The sequence below is a fragment of the Lissotriton vulgaris genome, chromosome 11 (genome assembly GCF_964263255.1).
Source record: "Lissotriton vulgaris chromosome 11, aLisVul1.2, whole genome shotgun sequence".
Lineage (NCBI taxonomy): Eukaryota > Metazoa > Chordata > Amphibia > Caudata > Salamandridae > Lissotriton > Lissotriton vulgaris.
In genome coordinates this window covers 136,686,769-136,708,717 of record NC_141699.1, presented here as the reverse complement: position 1 = coordinate 136,708,717, position 21,949 = coordinate 136,686,769, and the positions used below count along the sequence as shown (strand labels likewise).

The following is a 21,949-nucleotide window of genomic DNA, read 5'->3' as shown; positions in this document are numbered from 1 at the left end:
AATGTAACTTTTCTTTTTTTAGAAGGATAATGCTACTTACCCAGTAAGCATCTGTTCTTGGCATGTAGATTCACATGCTTTGCATACTCCTGCCATCTAGTGTTGGATCCGGATGTTTGCAAGTTATTTTTCTTAGAAGAAGTCTTTCCAGTCACAACGTAAGGTGACTCCTCATTTTGGTTATAGGGGGCATGAGCATCGACTCCATTGTGATTGTTGTCCCGCAGTGGACGAAAATGGACTTAGTAAGTGTAGAATCGAGATGTCCATGCATATGTATGTAAATTAATAATTGCAACAACTACAGGAGATCAGGGAGGCAGGTAAGCACATGTTAGCCTACAGCTCTACATGCCAAAAACAGATGCTTACTGGGTAAGTAACATTATCCATTTTAGGCATGTGATCTGTAGATCACATGCTTTGCATAAAATATACAGCAGTCTACTCCCAAAGCGGTGGATAACTGGTAGTTGTTTGAAACAGTGTTTTAAGCACTACCAGGCCTACGTTAGCTTGTTGCCTCGCTAATACTGCTACACAATAGTGTTTGGTGAATGTGGTGTAGACCATATTGCTGCCTTACAGATGTCAGGTAAGTGAATATTCCCTATGAAGGCAATAGCAACTCCTATTTCCTTCGGGCAAATTACTGGGCGGCCCACCTAGTTGTTGTGAACGAGTGGCAGCATGCAGAGAGAGATCACCCCACATATGTACTTGAACGCACACAGTTTACCAAACGCCCACACACACATTACCTATATGGAGGGAAGGGGGCAGCTCAACTCCTGACTGCGACACGGATTGTTATAATAGCCTGGAAACAGTCTGAACGACAAATGAAGTTGGATGGCCGGATCACTAGGGAAACCCCACTTTGGGTCGGTACCCGGCTTCAGGAAACTACAAAACTCTGAGGTTTCCAACAATGGGACCTACTAGGCATTTCACAACTCAAAGATATATTACACAGTAAAGAACTGGGAACGTTCTCCCACCTACAGGTTGAACATGATATGAGCAGGACTCAACACTACAAATACTTGCAGCTGACCCACGCGCGCAACACCTAGACACTAATGATATTCCAGAATATGCACCACTGGAGGGGCGACTACTGATGGGAGAAATTGCGGAGAAAGCGGTTTCCTGGACATATAAGACAATACTTTACGGAAGTTGCGGGCGAAACGGGAGGCAGAGTTAAGTGAGATAGAAGACTTAGATTGGGAAATGGCGCTGATGCACCCGCTTGAGCTGGCCATTAAGTCTAGGCTTCGACTAATACAATTTAGATCGTATTATGATAGGGCGCGACTGCACCGTATGGGTATGGAAGAGAAACCAGACTGTTTGCGAAGTGGGGTGTCGGTGGGTACATTCTTACACACTGTGAGGGACTGATCACGGATTCAACAGTTTTGGGCCACCATGCTGGGAAGGTTGGGTACTGTCTTGGGAGAGACGATTCCACTCAGTCCGCAGTTTGTTTTGTTGGATATATCCACTGACATTGATCTCCCTAAACCAAAGTTAACCTTACTTCAACTAGGATTAGTGGTAGCAAAACGAGACTTGGCCAAGGCATGGGGGGCGGTGGCAATCCCAACCCTGACGGAGTGGGAAAAAAGTATGGATATGTATATGTTGGGAGAAAAGACGAATTCTGGAAAATACTGAAGCCATGGTTAACACACTATAGATTGTCACTATCTGACTCACCGTGATCCCCTGTGGCGGGTGTGTGGGTTATACAGCTGAAAGATGCCCACAACGAATGTACAAGATTCTAGAACAGTTACTAGATTGTCCACCACTGTTGTCCTTATATGAAGCCGATGTCACCCTGAAGGTGCCACCATGTGTTCATATTATTCAATGTCTTTGTAATGTAATACAGAAAATGTTAATAAAAATATATATTTTTAAAATAGTAGCCCCTATTTTGCCAGTGGTATGCACTCTACTGGGTATTAGCAAAGTTCATTTTGCTTTCACATAACATGTTTGGATACATTTCACGATCCATCTTGCAATGCCGGATTTAAATATTGGATTGCCTTTGTGTGATGGAGAAAAAGCAACAAAGAGTTGCTTTGTTTTGCGAAATTCTTTTGTTCTTTCCACGTAATATAGCAGAGCTCTTCTAACATCAAAAGTGTGTAGAGCTTGTTTTGCTACAGAATCAGGTTGAGGAATGAACACAGGTAACAACTGATTGATTGATATGAAAAGCAGAAACTACTGTAGGGAGAAATTTAAGATCGGTTCGAAGAACCACTCTGTCTTTGTCAAGCTGAAAGAATGCTCTTGTATAGTTAATGCCTGGAGTTCACCAAAGCTCCTTAGTGAAGTGACTGAGATGAGGAAAGTTACCGACCATGAGAGGAACTGTAATTGACACCTGTGCATTGGTTCAAATGGTAGACACATTAGCCTTGCAAGGACTATGTTTAAGTTCCACGCTGGTGCAGGTGAGACTTTATGGTATCACTCTTTAATCCTTCCATAAAGGCTTTAATCACTGGTACTCTGAACAGAGATAAGTGTTGTCTGTTTTGTAAGTATGCAGTACAGCTGCTACATGTAAGCTAATGGACGTGTAGGCTAGTCAGATTGCTGTAAATGTAACAGATTATGCGCACAGAAGCATCTAGAGGATGGATATGGTTATTGTTACAATAGATAAACCGTTTCCATTTTGCTGTACAACATGTCCTAGTAGTAGGCTTTCTAGCCTCTTTTAGGATATTCATACAGTCTGATGGTAATTGTAAATAACCAAACTGACTTCAAGAGCCAGATCCCCAGGTTGAGTTCTTTGGGATTTTGATGCCTGATTTCTCCATGGCTCTGAGTGAGGAGTCTGAAGGTGAGATGCATCTTTTGGTGTGGAACTTCTTGACAGCTCCAGCAGGGTGGTGAACCAGGGTGGACATGCCCATTTGGGATCTATAAGAATCAGTGTGAGGGATGTTTGCCTGAGCTTCCGAACTACCAGCGGAATGAGTGGGAGAGGGAGGAAAGCGTAAGCAAATATCCCTGACCAGTTCATCTATAGGGCACTGCCTTTGGAGAGCAGGTGTGGGAACCTGGAGGCAAAGCTTGGGTATTTTGCGTTTTGCACTGCGGCGAACAGGTACATGTAATGAAATCCCCATTCCTGAAAGTAGGGGAGGAGAACCGGAGGATGAAGTTCCCACTCATGGATTTGCCGCTTCTGTCTGCTGAGAAGGTCTGCACCGGATTGAATCTTGTGCTGTATAGCCCATTTCAAAATGGCTTGTGTCAGGCATGACAGTTGGAGAGTGTGTGTCCCCGCCCCCTGTTTTTGTATATAGGACATAGCAGTCCTGTTTTCCTTGCAGACTAGGACAGCCTGCCTATGAGGTTAATTTGAAAGGCTCTGAGCGCTAGACACACTGCTAGTGGTTCTAGGTTATTTATATGGAGACTTTTGTACTTTAGACTCCACACCCCTTGGATTGTGTGTTCTTGTAAGTGAGCACCCCAACCAGTGAGCAATGAGTCTGCTGTTAGCACAGTCTGTGGAGCAGGATCGATTAAGGGTCGCCCTTTGGATACATTTTGTGAGTTCCACCACTGCAGAGAGCGATGGGTGTGTCCATGTACCAACACTAGATCGGTAAATTGACCCTGTGACTGGTTCCACTGGCTTGCTAAGAATACTTGAAGAGGACGCATGTGAAGTCTTGCATGGGGAACGATCACAATGCAAGACGCCATCATTCCTAGCAGTTTCATGAAGACTCTTGCTGGTAAGGATTGATTGGGCTGAAACTGAGTGAGGAGAGACTGAAAACTGAGAATTCTCGCTGCATTGGGAGAGGCTATACTTGTTGGAGTGTCTATGGAGTGTCTATGGTGGCTCCCAGATAAGTCTGTGTTGGAAGACTGCAGATGGGACTTCAGCACATTCACTGTAAACCCTAGTTGATGTATTAAGTGAATTGTGGCTTGAGCGTGTTGGAGATACTTCAGCTAAATGCTTGGTTTGATGAGCCAGTCACCCAGGTTTGGGAAGATATGGCTGTGTGGTCTTCTAAGATGAGCTGCTACTACTGCCATGCACTTGGTAAATACTCTGTGAGCAGTGGAGACTCCAAACGGTAGTACTTTGAATTGGTAATGTTGAGCCGCTATCACAAATCTGGGATATTTGCGATGAGCAGGGTTAATTGGAATGTGGAAAGAGGCATCCTCTAAGTCCAGAGTAGACAAAGTCGCCATGCTGTAGCATTGAGAGCACTTGTTGAAGTGTCACTATGTGGAAATGTTCTGACAGTATGTAGGGGTTTAGTTCTCTGAGGTCCATAAAAGGTTTCAAGGAGCCGTCCTTTTTGGGAATGAGAAAATACAGGGAGTTCATGCCTGATCTTTGATATTGTAACAGTACAGGATCTAAGGTTCATTTTAGCAAGAGAGACTGGGCTTCCTGTTTGAGCAGTTGTAAATGTTCTGGTGATATTTTGTGAGAACGAGGTGGAATTTTTGGAGGATTGGTGGTAAGCACTAGGAAATAACCATGTTGGATAATTCCTAACACCGATTTGTCTGTTATGGATTGCCAAATGGGAAGGAATTTTAGAAGACATTCCCGCAGGTGTTAAAGAATTGAGGGAAGGATAGGTTAAGTCACTGCTAGTTAGAGGAAGGAGAATTACATGGTGTAGAACCTGTGGCCCTACCTTTGCCACTGTTCCCTCTGTTTCCACCTCTAAAGAAGCCTCTTGTGGAAGAAGATTGACTGTTACCTTTATAGGAGGAAACGTTGCCTGAGGATGGGGTCTTGGACCCCCACGGTAGAAGGAGTGAAAAGGAGCCACGATTTGAAGGACTGTAGGGCTCTAATCGATTTCGCTACTTCAGTGTCTTTTTTCCTTTTCTCCAATGCCTGATCTACTTCAGGGCCGAAGAGATGCTTTTTACCAAATGGAGTATTTAAGATGGATTATTGGACTTCAGATTTAACCCCTTGGGAGCGGCTGGAATTTTGCAGCAGTGCGGGAAAATTCCACGCATGTGCAGATCGGACGGCCCCTGAACGTCCGACGCACATGAGCACCTCGTCGGAGTGCCGGGGGCGGTCAGACACATGCCAAGGGTTAAAACCGGAAATCCTTAACCAGGCGTGCCTCCTGAGTAACACACTAGTGTTAATCTCTCGAGCTGCGGTGTCCGCTGCATGTAAAGAACATCTAAGAATTGGAGAGGAGTTTTCCATCCTGTACTAAATTCTGAGCTTTAGCTTTGTGCTCATCTGGGAGATATTGGAGCAATTGCTCCATTTTGTCCCAGTGTGCTCTATCATACCAGACTAAGAATGCCTGGGTGTTGGCAATACGCCAATGATTCGCTGCCTGGGCAGCTACTCGTTTACCAGCAGGTGTCTAATAATTTTGACTTCTTGTCCGAAAGGGGGCATCCCCGAGATTTGGGAATTGGCCCATTTACGGGTATTAGAGACAACAAGAGAGTCACGTGGTAACTGCCCCTTGTGGTAACTGCCCATTAATAAAGACTGGATCAGACGGAGCAGGCTTTTTCTTTGTCTATATTGGGAGTGAGAATACGAGCACGAACGGGGTCTTTGAATAGATCATGGGCATGTCTCATATTATGCCTTTGAGCATAGGGAGACTGACATGATCTGTGTGTACTACTTAAAGTTTCAAACAGGAAATCTTCTAGGGATTCTTTGTGTAATTGTACACCGTGGTATGCTGCAGCTCTAGCAAGTAACCCTAAATAACCTACATTGACATCAGGAGAGGAAGGCTTTGTAGGGTAACGGTCTGGGTCATTATCTGTAGGTGCATCAGTACTGTAGTCTTTCCAGGGATCTACATGTAAATCATCATCATCATCATCATCATCATCATGCTGTGGTGTTGGAGAGTTAGTTGGTGTGATAAGTAAATGTTCTAATGCTGGAGAAGGTGGTACATGTGTAGGGGAACATGGTGAAGGAGGAGGGGAAGGGTTAGAACCGACATTCTTCCTATTTACAGGAATTGTATAATGCTTGTCCTCCGACTCAGGTTTGCGCTTCAGAGAAAGTTTGGTAAGAAGATGTCCTTTATCCGGATTAATGTAAAGTTCCTTTTGTTTTTAGCCCAGTTTGGTAGAAAATAGAACCCTGCACCTTCGAAGGAGCACTTTTTTCGGTTTCAGCACCGAGGACTTAGGTAGCATGACCTTTTGGCGCTGAAGGTTTGGGTTCCCAAGTAGTTTTCAATTTCGGCAACAAGGGTTTCGGCTCCGAAGCAGTCTTCAGCGTCAAGCCCAAAGGTTTCGGCTTGGTGCCCGAGTTTGGCAGACTCAATCCCCAGCCGGAAGGCTTAACGTGTTTCGGACAAGAGCCGGGATGCAGGGTGTCAAACATCTTCTCAGTGCCAACCGTGGCCCGGAGGTGGAACTGAAGCCTTTTCTGAGTTGGATTTCGTGGCAAGGGGTGTTCGGGACTCAAGGGATGTTGACCTTGTGGTAGGTTGTCTTCCATCTCGGAGTCCAATTACAGAATATATCAGGCTCTTCCTGCTCCTCTTCGGTCCTTTGTGCATCTAATTCTTCTTGCTCGGATTCTTCACCAAAGATGTCAGGCATGTATGGCATGGATGTTCTGGCTTTGCATTTCAAGACGTCGAGCCAGACGATCGAGGAGTGTTTTCTTTGATTGAAGTGATCTGCAAGCGTCGCAGTCTTGTTCGTTGTGTTACGGAGATAAGCACAAGTTGCACACTAAGTGCAAATCAGTGCGCAGATACTTTGCGTGACACCGAGCACAGAATTTGAATGCAGTTCGTTCCATCAACTGCGAGATGGACCGGAGCGGTTAGACCGGACAGCCTTCCATGAGTCTTCCGAACAAAATAGAATTTCCTTCAACCAATACGCGGAGAAGTGGAATACGAGTACGAAACAATACTAACACGGTTATAGTGGATTGGGCACCAAGCGGAACCAGAGTGCAGCAATACACGTCCGAACCCGATCGTGGAAAAAAACAATCTAACAATGGAGTCGATGCCTATGCGCATTATCACCGAAAGGAGGAGTCTCCTTACCTCGTGACTGGAAAGACTTCCTCAAAGAAAAACAACTTGCAAATATCCAGACCCAACACTAGATGGCAGAAGTATGCAAAGCATGTGATCTACAGCTCACATGTCTCGAACAAGAAGATTTCTGTGATTTAAGTCACCTTTTCAATTATTATTGCCATGTAAAATACAGGAAATCTAGCATCTAAACAATCCATTACCAGGTGGAAACTCCTGTATAGAGTTAGTCTAACAGAGAGCAAATAAGTAATTGCACATGTGATCAGAAGAAAAGCATCCACTGTAACCTTAATTTGAAATGTAAATAAGGTAAGCAAGGAAGCAACCTGGAGATCAGTGTATGTGTTTGCAAAATCACTATTGCATAGGCTTCAACTTGTAACTGCATGTACAAGTAGGACGGCATCCTTCTTTAACTTGATGCCCTTAGCTGATAAGTGTCAATATGACACTTTCAGTCAGCTCTATCAAAAGATGCTTTTAAGATAGCTTGCCATTCTGTTCAGTGTTCATGAATATCTGCACATTCTATGTTGGAGAAGAAAATGTTACAAACTTGTCATTCTGGTTCTCAAACATAGGAGTGCTTTAAAAAAACATAGTAAACTCTCTGGGGGGACCTATTGACCCAGGAGTCTTACTGTTTTGTTTTTTATTGTTAGGTTGATGTGGGGTTTCTGCACTTCCCTAGGAACATCACCTATCTACCCACCAAAAATAAAATCTTTAAAGAGTGCTTGCGGGGCACTTGAGGGCACTACTTCAAGGAGCAATGAATAATAAAGGAGTAGATTTTTTCGCTCATTTATTTAAAAAATATGGGGGGGGGGGGGGGGGGGGGGGGAGATTTTAGCAGTTTTGTACCCACTTGGGTCACCCAGGTATTCATTTTTTGTTCGGGGCCCATTCTAGGTGCTGGTGAGAGAGAAAAGGATTTCTTATTTTAATTAATGGCAGCTGGGGGTGTACTGCCACACCCCTTTCCAAGCATTTACCAGCCCCGGGGACCACATCTGCCAGGCCCTATTCTTTTTTAAGGGGAGAGGGCACGCAGTCCCCATCTCAGAGCAGTCACAAGCCCGGGGGGCCGCATCTATGGGGCATAATGTGTTTGCCCCAGTCTCACCCAGTGTACAGACAACCCACAGGGGCTCCCCCCGCAACCCTGCGGCCCCCATGTGCACTCATCATGGTTGCAGCAGGAGCTGGCTTTGCTACTGTCTGGCGTGACCAGGTGTTTTTTTTCGCTCTGCTCCTATTGGGAAGGACAATCTCTTTCCCTGCTCTCATGTGCAAGGGCAAAAATATGTGCTGCCACTGATGGGAGCAAACAAATTATCCCTGCCCGCATGCTTTTGTGGGCAGGGAAGCTGTCCTGGGGTGGGCTCCCTGGGACAGCCCCAGTGCCCTTCAAGGCTCGGGCACATGTACCACCTCCACAACCCCCACCCGAACAGGTTAATTTTATGAGCAGGAGCACACACTATAAAAAAAAACAAAGTTTGAGCAAATCTGCGGATACACTGAATTATCAGCAATTTTTTTTTTCAATGACTTTGTCCCTCTGAGACTCACCACACCAGGCCTAGGAGGACAGGTTATCACTACGTTCCTCCTTATTTATCTTTTTAAACCTTTGGACTGGGTCTCTAGTCTTAAGATAGCTGCCCCCACATGCCCTTTGATGCCGCGGCAGCCAATTCGATCTCAGTGAAGCGTGAAATATATAAATATTTTTAATAATTGGGCTTAATTTCTCAAAAAGTACTGAACAAATGTATGCCAAATCACAATAAGCACATTTTCTGGACCAAGAACTTGCTTTCTGCCAAATTTGGTGCAACTCCAGTCAGCAGTTTTTGAAGTAGTGCTGTTAAATTTTCCTATGGAATAAAACTCATGGAGAAAACTAATTTTGGGCCCATCAACCAACCACCCACCCCCTTGACGGATCACCCCAAAATTGTCCAAAAGGTGGGAGTGGATGCAACTTTTTTTCTTTCTTTTCAAGTTATGTGATGATTAATTAACAACAGTCAAACTTATAAGGATACCAAAAACGCTTTTGCTATGGAAACATAATCCTAATGATAACTGCCCAGATAACTCCCAGGTGGGTTATATATGTTCAACAGAAAAGGAGATGCGGGCCACGTGGCCTCACTTGCAGAGTCTTAAAAGGCCCCAGGGACACAATCCCCCCCTTCCACCAGGTCTGGCGTACTGTGCTGCAGCCTCTGGGTGGGAGCAATGCCGCCTCATACACCATGTGGGGAGCCAGCTGGGGCCATAGGGGACCCCCCTCGTGGCAAATGTGCTACTTGGTGGTTGCCGTGGGTGACCATCGGGCACTCACTGATAAAACAGGCCCCGGTGGGATTCCCGTGGTCACGCTAGGCAAGGGGGGCTAAGCGGTCCCTTCTTTTTTATAGTGTTGGTTACCGGGGATGGGGACCCTGGGGCCCTGACTTTTTTAATTTTTTATTGATTTTATGACATCGGATAGTTATACATAGTACAGTACATTATGAATACATGAAGATAAAAAAAGAGAAGATAAAACAAAACAATTCCGGCATAACATCATTTAAAAGGTAGAGCAAAAAAGAGAAGAAAAACGTTGAAGAAAGAAAATGCAGAGAGTACAAAAAGTTCAGAGAGCAGAAAAGTCTATAGCATTAATTTACAAACTAAATAATTAAATCCAATTACAAATAGGAGCCCAGAGTTTTTGACCAAAGATCTTTCTGTTCTGTCCGTTTAGTTTATAAATCTCAAGTTGATAAATGCTTAGTAATTTGGACTGTCAATGATGAAAGGTTGGTGGGTCAACATCAAGCCAGCGAGAAGTTATACAGTATCGAAAAACAGACACGCATATAAACGGAAGGCCTTCTTCTTCCGTTGTTTTTCTACCAATTTGATCAGATTGCATTCCAAATATTACTAATTCCGAAGATAATTGTGATGTCCCAAAAATGTTCTTTAAAAAGCATTGTACATCAGTAATAAATTGAACTAATTTGGGACAACTAAAAAAGATAGGATTAGAGTCCGTAGCAAAATGGTCACACCGGCTACATTTATCTCCACTTTTAGCTTTCCATTTCGCCAGCTTAGCCGGGGTGTAGTATAAATAAAAAACGGACATAAAATGTTGGCTTTTGAGCGATCCGTTAAATAATACCCTACTAGCCAGCTCAATTGACCTAGATAAATCAACATTCCCGATTCCAAGATTTCTTTGCTTTTTCTCTGTATATACATTTAAATTATCCTGGGTTCTATTCATCATCATCTGGTATATAACACCAATTTTACTTCTTTTCCTGCAGCTTTCTAATACATCTATTTTTCCCATCAATACATTTTTTACTCCAAAAAGCTCCGAATTTGGAGGTATTTAAAAAAATCTGTTTTTGTTAATTATATTTTTGCTGTAAATAGGAATATGGAGCAAATTGCCCCGTCGGATATAGATCTCCTAATAGACACATCTCACGACAGTGCCATCTCTGAATGATAAGGCCTCTAAAAATTTCAGGTAAGACCGGATTATTCAAGAGAGGTGTATCGTAATTTAGGCCTAAGCAACAGTTAAATCTCTTTTTGAACGGTTTCCAGATTTGAAACACTGAAATCATAATTTTAAATTGTTTTTTTTATAATAATCTCATCAAACATTGTCGTGCTTCAATCCCCAGAACCATTTCGTAGATTGATGGTCTAACTGATTCATCCATGGCAAAGTCTTGAAAAATTAAAATTCCCATATATCAAAGTAACTGCCCAATAGTATAGCCGAAAATTTGGCACCCCCCAGCCTACCCTAATCCTAGGTAAGGTACACCATTTAAGAGATCTTCTAGCTCTCCGGTAACCCCAGAGAAATCTAGAGACAGTTCTGTCTAGTTTGCTAAAGAAAGCAGAGGGGAACAATAGAGGTATAGTGCGAAACAAGTAAAAAAATGTGGGGAATATCATCATGTTCAGTACGTTAGTGCGACCAAACAGGGATAAATGTAAATTATTCAGTCTCTCCAGAGTACTATTGACAGAATCTAACAAGGGGTCTGTATTAAGCCGTACGATGTCCTCCACTTTGGCAGATCTTGTTACACCAAGATACGAAGCTACAGGCGAGATCGCCATGCCATCCGGTCTGCCCTCGGTGGAGTGAATCACCTGAGTTTGAGATGTTCAATTTATATCCTGACGACTCACCAAACTCCTGGGCTAATTCTATGATTTTAGGTAACCCCAATTGGATATTGGAGGTGACAATCGAGACGTCGTCGAAATATGCAAAAACCTTATATTCTGCTTGATGGATTTTAACTCTTTCGCTGCAGCGGCTATTCCGCAGCAGCGCTAAAGGTCGCGCTGGCGCGCGGGTGACAGAACGGTTCCGCCACGGCTCGCGGGTGAGCTGTGCTCATGACGGAACGGTTCCGTCATGGCCCGCCCGCTCAATTAAACGCGCCGCGCAGGCGCGAAATAAGCGCCGCGCAGGCGTGGCCGCCGGGCCGTGACGGAACCGTTCCGTCATGAGCACAGCTCACCCGCGAGCCGTGACGGAACCGTTCCGTCAATAGCCTCGAAGAGGTTAACGGGAGGAATGGCGACTTCTTGTGTTAATCTATTCAGATAAGGGTCAATATACAGCGCGAACAAGGGGGAACAAGGACACCCTTGCCTTGTCCCCTTGTTATCATTAAGGGGTCAGAGGTCTCGGTAGCGACTCGGATTACAGCTTTAGGATTAGAATATAACGCCCTTATAGCGTTTATATATTCTATAGGAAATCCCTTCCATGTCAAAACAGACCACAGGAATCCCCAGTCGACCCAATTGAATGCTTTTTCTGCATCCAATAGGGTTACTCCGACTGGGGATCCCGTGGCCTGCGCCCAATCTAGCAGAGTAATGATTCGTCTGACATGATCAGTTGTATCTCTTTTTTTAATAAAGCCATGTTGAATCTTAGAAACCAAGATAGGCATAAGATCTAGCCTATTGGCAAGAATCTTGGAAAAGATCTTGCGATCCTCAGTTATAAGAGAAATTGGCCTATATGATCCTGATTCAGTACCATCTTTTCCTTTTTTCTTGACCACTATTATAGTGGCCAAGGACCAAGAGTCAGGTGGATGACCCTGAAAAGCCTGTTGGTACACCTTGAGTGTTTCCGGTTTCAGCACATTACGAAAAATGCGATAAAATTCCAATGGTATATACTCGAACCCTAGGGCTAGAGTACGAATTAATGGGCGAATGTCGAGAGAGTTCGCGATAGAGCGGGGGACGCGCCAGGGGTGCCCGCTATCCCCACTCCTCTTCACCCTCACGATCGAGATCCTCGCGATCCGTATCCGGCTTAATCAAGAGGTGACTGGCTTTCACTGGGGGGAAATCGGCCGCTGACCAGGAGAAGATTTCCCTGTACGCCGATGATGTGCTGTTAGACGTGACAGACCCGGCTAGGACAATACCGGCCTTATTCAAGGAACTAGGCGACTTTGGGGCAGTGGCCGGGCACACTATTAACTGGCATAAGTCGATCCTCTACGACCCACAAGGGGCGCCGCGGGGGGAGTGCCTGCCTGAGCTGCTCATCCACACCACGGAAGGCTTCCGGTATTTGGGGGTCTTTATCACCCGGGACATGCGGCGCTCCTACGCAGACAACGTCGACAGGGTGTTGGTGGCAGCAAAGGCGGAGATGGATAGATGGAGACCGCTCCCGCTCACCATTTTAGGCAGAGCCGCCCTGTATAAAATGATCCTGCTACCGAAGTTTTTATACGCCCTTCAAAATGAGTACTATCCCTTGCCGGCTGCGACAGTGCGGAAAATCCATGCTGATCTCCGCTCTTTCTTGTGGCTGGGGAAGCAGCCCCAGGTGGCACTCACGACTCTACAGCGTCACCAGTATAGTGGGGGGATCTCGCTACCTAATCTGGAGGCCTACTACTGGGCAGAACACCTTGCCCCGATCAATGATTGGATACACGCCCCGGCTGATCATCCCACTTATGCACTAGAGAGATCCAAATGGGGCAATAAGACGGTGCTACACTTCTTATATGGAGGGAGAGGGGGCCGCCAGCTCCTACCTGCGACTAAAATTACCTTGTCGGCGTGGCGCAGAGCGACAGTTAGAATGGGCTGGCATGAGAGGCTCACCCGCCAGACACCCCTATGGTCGTGTGAGTGGCTGGCGGAGCTGAACAAACTACGGGGATTTCAAAGGTGGGACGACATCGGCATCTCCACAGTGGGGGATGTCATAGCAAGGGGGGAACTTAAAACCTTTCAGGCGCTGCAGCAGAACTTTGGCCTCCAGAAAACCCAATACTATAAATACTTGCAGTTGCGACATGCGTGGGGGGCGCAGCATAGATCACTCACCGACATACCCCAGTTTGCACCACTCGAGGGCCGACTACTGCAGGAACGGATACAGAGGGGGGCGGTATCTATGACATACAAAACACTGACAAACATCATGTTGGGTGATTTACAGGCTCTCAGGGAGAGATGGGAGGCAGATCTGGGCACAATGGAGACCCTGGGTTGGGAGCTCGCACTCATGCACCCGCGAGAAGTGGCCATAAAATCGAGGCTTCGCCTCATACAGTTTAAGGTCCTTCACCGGGCGTACTTTGACAGAGTGAGGCTCTTCCGGATGGGGAGGGTTGCCGACGCCGACGCCGACTCCTCTTGCTTACGATGCCAGCACCAAGCAGGCGATTTCTTCCACGTCATTTGGGGGTGCACTGTGATACAGGAATATTGGAGCGAGGTCTTCAGGGAATTGAGTGTGATACTAGAGATGGAGATTCCTAAGGACCCCAAACTGGCGCTTCTGGGCATGTCAACGGAGGTGGACATCACACGATACCTACTCATTTTTCTGCTGTTGGCTTTGGTAGTAGCAAAAAGAGACATAGCACGACTGTGGGGGGCGCCTGGGAAACCCAGCCTGGAGGATTGGAGGAGGGGTTTAGATATGTATATGGCAGCTGAAAGAGTTACCTATAAAGCTAGAGGGTGCCCACGAAAATTTCGAAAAATATGGACTAAGTGGAGGCACTACCACGGGTTGGAGTAGGACTGTGCGGGGAGGAGGGCGGGTGGTAGGGTGGACCACCGGGGTGGTACGTTTGACGCTGATTCCAGCATAGTTGTTTCTGGAGGGTTCGGGTCACATTCAATGTTGCACAACTTAGGAGGCGAAGGTGACTCCGGGGTCGGGGGGGGTGGTGGAGAAGGGTGTCACGCTGCTGGGGGGGGGGGGGGGAAGTGGGGGGCGGGAAGGGGGGCTTCGGAAAGAGGTCTCTCAGTTGATGACTTTACCAGGAGTTGAAGGGGTTGGGGGGAGTTTGGGGAGAAAATGAAAAATAAGTTTGCCATCCTGAATGTTATCTACCTGAATATGAAAAAGTTGCAGAATGTCGGGAAGAGCGGAATGTTGACGCTCCCCCGCGAAGTCTCGCTTCTTGTACTTATGATTCGCCTGATGCAACAATAAAAAGAGTTAAAAAAAAAAAAAATTCCAATGGTATATTATCTGGTCCCATCGCTTTGTCGGAGGCAAGACCTAAAATAGCTAACTCAATCTCTTCCCAAGCGATGGGAGCAGCTAATACTGCCTTATCACTTTCCGAATGTGCAAACTTATCCAGGTTTCTTAAATATGCTGACGTATCGCTTGCTGTCCTTTACCGTCATTTGACTTGTTATATAATGACTGATAGAAATCACGAAACGCCTTTAATATCCCAGCTTTGGATTCCTGAATTACTCCTTTTTGATCCGTGATCTTTATAATGACGTTAGAAGCAGCCTTCTGATTGAGTCTTTCTGCTAACATTCTACCCGTTTGTTCGTTTAGCTCGTAACATTCGGTCTTGTATTGATTGTATTTAAGTGCTACCTGATCAGCTAGATAAGAATACACAACAGCAAGCTCGATGGTTAGGGAGCGTTGAGCGTCTTCAATGCCCTGACCTATTTTAATATTAGAAGCAAGTTTTAATTCTGCCTTAATCACTATCTAATTCTTGCTTAAATTTATTTCGTTTATTTTTTTACTGAAAATTGGAGTAGCTGAAAAATATTTCGGATACCACCCAAAAAGCACTTGAATTAATTTAAAATGCTGGCGTTGTTTGGGTGGTATCCGAAAGTATGAAATAGCGGAACCACGAAGGTACGGCAGCTTTCTTCTCGGCACTTCTGTTCAATGCAGGACGGGGTCGCTTTAGAAACCTTTCCCTCTTACCGTGTGTCCCTGGACAGCATGTGAACCCTATATTAATGTTCACAGTGGCTCCTGCATTCGTATAGGCGGTTTATCAGAGCACCATCTGTGACTTTTTCATCTTACACTATCTCCAAGCACTTACTTAGATTATCGGGTCTAAGAAGTTCTTTAACTCTTTGGACGAAAGATGGTGTTCGTTTGATTTGGGAATTATCTACCAACAGCTGATTTGTTTTTAAGCCTCAATAAATTCTGGGGAAGAAATTATGTATAAACCTGATGAAGGTGGTTTGATCATATGATCCACCGAAATGAGTCGCTTGACAAAAGGAGGATTGTATAATATAGGGTTTAGAAAATAATTCGGACGTCTTCGCTGAATTTAATTTTCAGCCTATTCCACACTCAATCAAACCGTTCCCTAATACAAGTTCTCGGAGGGCTTTATAAGTCTTGGTCTTACGTCCATTATAAATCCAAGTTGTCCTAATGTTGATATCAGCATCAATGTGCATGTTTAAGTCACCGCAAAAGATTATACATTGACACCAGGTGGCGAGCTCTAGGTTAACCGCATTCAATACCTCACTATCATCTAAATTTGGCCCGTACACAGAACAAACAGTAAACCTATTTCCCTCAATATTAATTGTTGCTAATCCCCATCTACCCCACTTGTCCGCTAGAGTTCTAAAACATTTCCCTAATCCCTGTTTCATAAGGATAGCAACTCCTCTTTTTATCCCAGTCTGCTTTGAACAGACTAGAAGTTCCAAACCCATATGCTTCAACAAATTCCTCCTATCCCAAGAGATGTGTGTCTCTTGTAGACACAAGATGTCTATTTGCAATAACTGATTTTACATAAGATCCCTTTTTTCTTAGTCATTAAGACCATTAATATTCAACGTACATAGTTTAACTTTTATTCACTGTAATACTTTCAGAAGTGACAGAATTAAAGCTGATCTATTTTGACTCATACAACACAAACATGAGAATATATTGGTCTGCCCTACTATACATTCTGAAATAACTACCGCTGTCTTACCACCCACCCCCCCTCCACCAACACACCCACCACCACCCCGACCTGAAACCACCCCCCCACCCTACCCACCCATCCCACCACATGAGGCACTGGGACCATTAGTCCCTGGGAACGCTAGGTGCCCCTCTAATCCTTTATAAGTTAGAAAAAAAGAGAAATATTATCTAATAAAAAAAAAAAACAATTTTCTTCAAATTACTGGTGATCGCTCACAGCGGTATCAGACCAAAGGGAGTAGAAAACAGCTATGTCTTTAGAGTTTTTTCCCCCTTTGTTTCCTCCCCATATGAAAGTAGCATAATTATTTGGACACATAATTATTAAGCGCATATATCCATTCTATAGTGACATCAAATACTCCTTAGCCAATATCTCTGAAACAAAAAATATTGTTTGTCCTTTAACAGTTACGTTTAACTTTGCCGGGTTTTGAAGATACACAATCGCTCCTTTCTCCTGGAAGCCGGCAATCAATTGCCGCAAATGCCAGCGATTAGAAACCGTGGCAGGGCAAAAATCTGGCCGCACAAAAAAACTGCAGCCCTTTGCAGACCTCAATTTGTCAGGCCTAGCAAGTCCGAAGACCGCCTCTCTAGCCAAAAAGTTATTAAAGCGGACCAGGATTGCTCTAGGCCGTTCAATCTCCGATTGTTTTGGCTTCCTAATTACAAAAGGGAAGCGGTGTGCACGCTCAATCACAGTAGACCAGTCCCAAGAGGTGAGTTGTGGAAAAGCGTCTTAAAAAAGATCACAAACAAATTTCCGTACATCGAGCCCGCCCATTTCTTCCGGGACCCCTAAGATACGCAAATTACTCCTTCGTGATTGATTTTCTAATTCCGTAAGTTTAAAGGTTATGTCGTCCCGTTGGGCTTGAATAGCATTAAGCTCTGTTTTTTGCGCTTCAACAACATCTTCTAGCGTAGATATTCTAGCTTCAGCAACTCTGGAGGAGATATCTGAACAGATCTTAGTAACTCGTCTAACAGCATTTTGCACCTTTCTACATGTAGCTTGTGTACGAGAGATTTCCATTTTTCTTTCTGCTCGGTGAGCAACCATTGCGTTATAAATCATGTCTAATGTCCACTCTGAGGCATTAATGTGGCTCGTGAAGCTGATTGGTATTGGGGCTCCCTTCTTGAAGTACAGCTTCCATCCTTGTCTCCTTTGCCTCTGGTGTTTTACCCTTTGTGCCTGGTTTCCTGGCTCTGTGCCTTTTAATAGTTGCCACAGACGTTGGCGAAATTTGCTTACTCTGGAATCTTCGTCCATACTACTGTCATCCGGATAATTTTCCCAAGCCTTGTCGATACTCTCATCAGAGGAGTGATCTGACATAGAATAAAAGTTATCAGCCGTCTCTTGTAAAGCTAACGAATCATAACATACAATATCCGTCGCCAGAGGTACTGTTGTCTCCTCCAAAATCTCATTTGACTCAGCGAGGTCAAAAAAGTTCGAGCCTGGAGTCAGTTGAACTCCAACTTCCATAGTGCACCCACTCGGGGTTTTTATGCCTTTGTCACTAACTGCTGGATGTGTTCCCAGCCCAACAACAGCTGATAGTGCAGTAGCATCATCACCGCTTCGAACACCAACTCCAAATCCCACAATGCACCCTCTCGGGCTTTTTTCTGCGTTTTCACTAATTAATGTATGAGTTCCAGGATCAACGGTAACTATTGGTAAAATAATGTCATCATCGCCTTGAAGTTGCTGGCACAGTAACGTGTTTTCAGTAGGCTCTTGTGAATTAATACGCATCGCTTGCTTGCCAAACATTTGAGGAAGCGTTTGTACTGTGGAATTTGCATTATGAGTTTTTTCGCTCACCTCCTTTTTTGAGATTCGGCTCCGATTCTGGCTGCAGTCTGCTCGACAGGGATGTTTCCCCCACAGCTAACTCCTGAGCGCCCACCTTCGTTTTACAGCTTCTGGTAATTGGGGGCTACGCAAGGGGTTTCGGCTGCATCCTCATTTGTGAGCTGGTTCCCCCGCACAGGTATGCTGATAGTCTCGGAGAAAGGGGAGGAAACCGCCACACGGACACTTGAGGGGAACCAAGACCGAAAAGGACGGCTATCAGAGCGGTGAGAGGTAAGCGTTCCCCCGGCAATTACAGGACACAGCCGCCAGTCACGAGCAGATAACAGCCGATGGGGAGCCTTTCCACCGTACCGCACAGCCACACATCCAGCGATCCACGAATCAGTTGTCCCTCCGAGCTTCTTGCTAAACGGATTCCGGCATTAGATCAAGGTACTACGCTGCAAGAGCACCAGAAGTTTTCTCCACTTTTTTCCCAACCAAGGAGCAGAGAGCAGGCACTTCAATGGGCCACTGCAGCGGCCGCCATCTTTCTGACTCAGGGAGGGGAGGTATGTGACACCTCTCCCATTTACAAATATATTTGGCCCTAAGGAATGGGGCCCGAGGCCCAAAGTGGCTTATGGAGGGCCACATGCCTCCTTCCCTTTAAATATAAAAAGGCCTTGGTTAAAGGGTCTGGGGGACCAAAGTAGCTTGGGGATGGGGAGCAGCGTAGCATGGAGTTGGCTGACTGAGGGGTGGTTGGATGATGGCCTAGCCACAGGCCAGGCATGTGTGGCAAACCCCATGCCGCACAAGGGATTGGCTCCCAGTGGGTCGGGTGGGGGTGGGAGGGGGATATCTGGTTGTCGAAAGGGACCAAGCCCTGTGGCCAACCCCCCGCTGCGGCCGTGCACAACGTGGAGTTGGCTACCTGTTGGGGGTTGAACACAGGGCTTGGCTCTGCTACCAACACCACAGGCTGAGTACAGCACGGGATTGCAGGCCTGTGGATGGGAAGTTGACTGCAGGAGCTGGCTTTGTGCAGGGTAATGCAAATGCTACTTACCAGTATGCATCTGTTCTTGGCATGTAGGGCTGCTGACATTCATATCTGTGCATAGATCGCCGCCTAGTGTTGGGTCCGGATGATTGCACATTGTTGTCCTGGAAGAGTCTTCGAAGTATCACGAGATAGGTGGCTCCTCCCCTGGACTACAGTGCGCATGGGCATCGACTCCATCCCCAGATTGTTTTTAGCCATTGTGGCCGAGATGGAGTGAACTATGTGAGTGATGACCATGCTATGAGCATATATATGAATACTGCAGCTGCTACAAGCGCCGGGGAGGAGGGCGGGCGATGTGAATGTCAGCAGCCCTACATGCCAAGAACAGATGCATACTGGTAAGTAGCATTTGCAGTTCGAGGCACGTGGGCTGCTGAATTCATATCTGTGCATAGAATACATAGCAGTCCCTCCATTATCGGCGGCCGCCTGTGCCAGCTGCAGCAGTTTGGAAAAGTGTCTTGAGAACAGCCTGACCTACAGCTGCCTGCTGTTTAGAGTGCACGTCTACACAGTAATGTTTAGTAAATGTATGTGTGGTAGACCATGTGGCTGCTCTACATATATCCTCTAAGGGAATGTTCCCAAGGAAGGCCATAGAGGCCCCCACCTTTCTGGTGGAGTGGGCTCTTGGTGGAATTGTAAGAGTGCGTTTAGCTTTTGCATAACAGATCTGAATACATTTCACGATCCACCTAGCAATACCAGCCTTGGAAATAGCGTTACCTTTGTGGTGTGATGCAAAGGCAACGAAAATTTGCTTAGTCTTTCTAAAATCCTTGGTCCTGTCAATGTAATACATTAGGGCCCTTTTAACGTCAAGGGTGTGGAGCATCCGCTCCGCCAGCGACTCAGGATTTTGAAAAAACACCTGCAACTCGATTGTTTGGTTTATGTGGAACTTAGACACAACCTTGGGTAGAAATTTAGGGTTAGTGCGGAGCACTACCCTGTTAGCATGAACTTGGAAAAAAGGCTCTTGGATGGTGAGGGCCTGCAACTCACTAACCCTCCGTAGCGATGTAATTGCTACTAAGAAAGCCACTTTCCAAGTCAGGAACTGAATCTCGCAAGAGCGTAGTGGCTCAAAAGGAGGGCCCATCAGCCTTGTAAGAACAACATTGAGGTTCCATTCTGGAGCTGGTGGTGTCCGAGGTGGAATGACCCTTTTGAGTCCTTCCAGAAAAGCTTTGATAGCAGGCACTTTGAAAAGTGAAAGGTGTTTTCTATTCTGGAGGTATGCGGCCATCGCAGACAGGTGAATGCGGATGGAAGTATATGCCAAATTGCACTGGTACAGATGGAACAGGTAACAGATGATGTTCTGAATGGAAGCATCTAGCGGGTTAATGTTGTGGTTTGCACAATAAATGACAAACCGCTTCCATTTAGCCGCATAACAGGCTCTAGTAGTGGGCTTTCTTGCCTCTCGAATGATGTTCATGCAATCCGGAGGAAGATTGAGGAAGCCAAACTCTAGGACTTCAGGAGCCAGATCGCCAGGTTGAGCTGTTGCGGATCTGGGTGCTGAATGTCACCATGGCTCTGCGTCAGAAGGCTGGGTGTGAGATGAAGCCTTTGATGCGGTACCACGGAAAGTTCCAGAAACGTGGTGTACCATGGTTGGGGAGCCCACGTTGGAGCAACCAGGATGAGAGTCATCGAGTGCTGCCTGAGCTTGCGCGCCACCAGCGGTATCAGAGGTGCTGGGGGAAAAGCGTACTCAAATCTGCCTGACCAGTTCATCCACATCGCATTGCCCTGCGATTGCGGGTGTGGGAACCTGGCGGCGAAGCTTTGGCATTTTGCGTTCTCCCTTGTGGCGAACAGGTCTATCTCTGGATGACCCCACCTTTGGAAGTGCGGTTGGAGTACTGATGGATGTATCTCCCACTCGTGCATTTTGTGGCTGTGCCTGCTGAGCAGGTCCGCCATCTGATTGTCTTTGCCTGGGAGATGTTCTGCCATCAGGAAAATGTTCCTCTGAATGGCCCACTTCCACATGCTCTGAGCCAGATGAGACAGCTGCGGAGAGTGTGTGCCCCCCTGTTTCTGAATGTAGTACATGGCCGTCATGTTGTCCGTCCGGATCAACACGACCTTGTTGCACAGATGTACTTTGAATGCCTTTAAGGCCATGAAGATTACCATCAGTTCCAGTACATTGATGTGCATCTTCCTTTGCTGTAGTGTCCATAGTCCCTGCACTGTGTAGTGGAGTACATGCGCTCCCCATCCCTGGAGAGAAGCGTCCGTCGTCAGGATAATCTATGGCACAGGCTCCTGGAACGGTCGGCCCTTGCAAAGGTTTTGTGGAGTGAGGGGGAGGGCCGGACCGGCTCGAGCGAGTCCTCCGAGTCCGGATTCGGGTCGGCGACCAAAGCCGCAGTCTTCGGAGCAGACGCAGCACCTCCCTTTGCTTTGTCGACTGGGATATGTGCAGCCATAGACTTGGGGTCGTCCTGACGCTTCTTTGGGGCCTTCTTATGGTCATCGACGCGACTCTTCAGAGCGTCGACCAGCTTCGGCTCCGATTTAGCCGCGTCGGGCGTCTTCGCCTTCGGCTTCGACACTGGGGTCTTCGGATTGGCCATTTTGGCGTGGCTCTTGAGCTCGGCGGCCATCTTGGATTTCTTGGATTTCTTCGGCGCCGAGGCCTC

The 21,949-nt window shown here is 46.2% G+C and overlaps 1 protein-coding gene across 1 annotated transcript in view; it reads right to left on the bottom strand.

Annotated features, from left to right (window-relative positions):
- Nucleotides 1–21,949, bottom strand: part of SBNO1 (strawberry notch homolog 1) — a 946,695-nt gene that overhangs the window by 757,167 nt on the left and 167,579 nt on the right. The gene's annotated exons all lie outside the window — the stretch shown is intronic.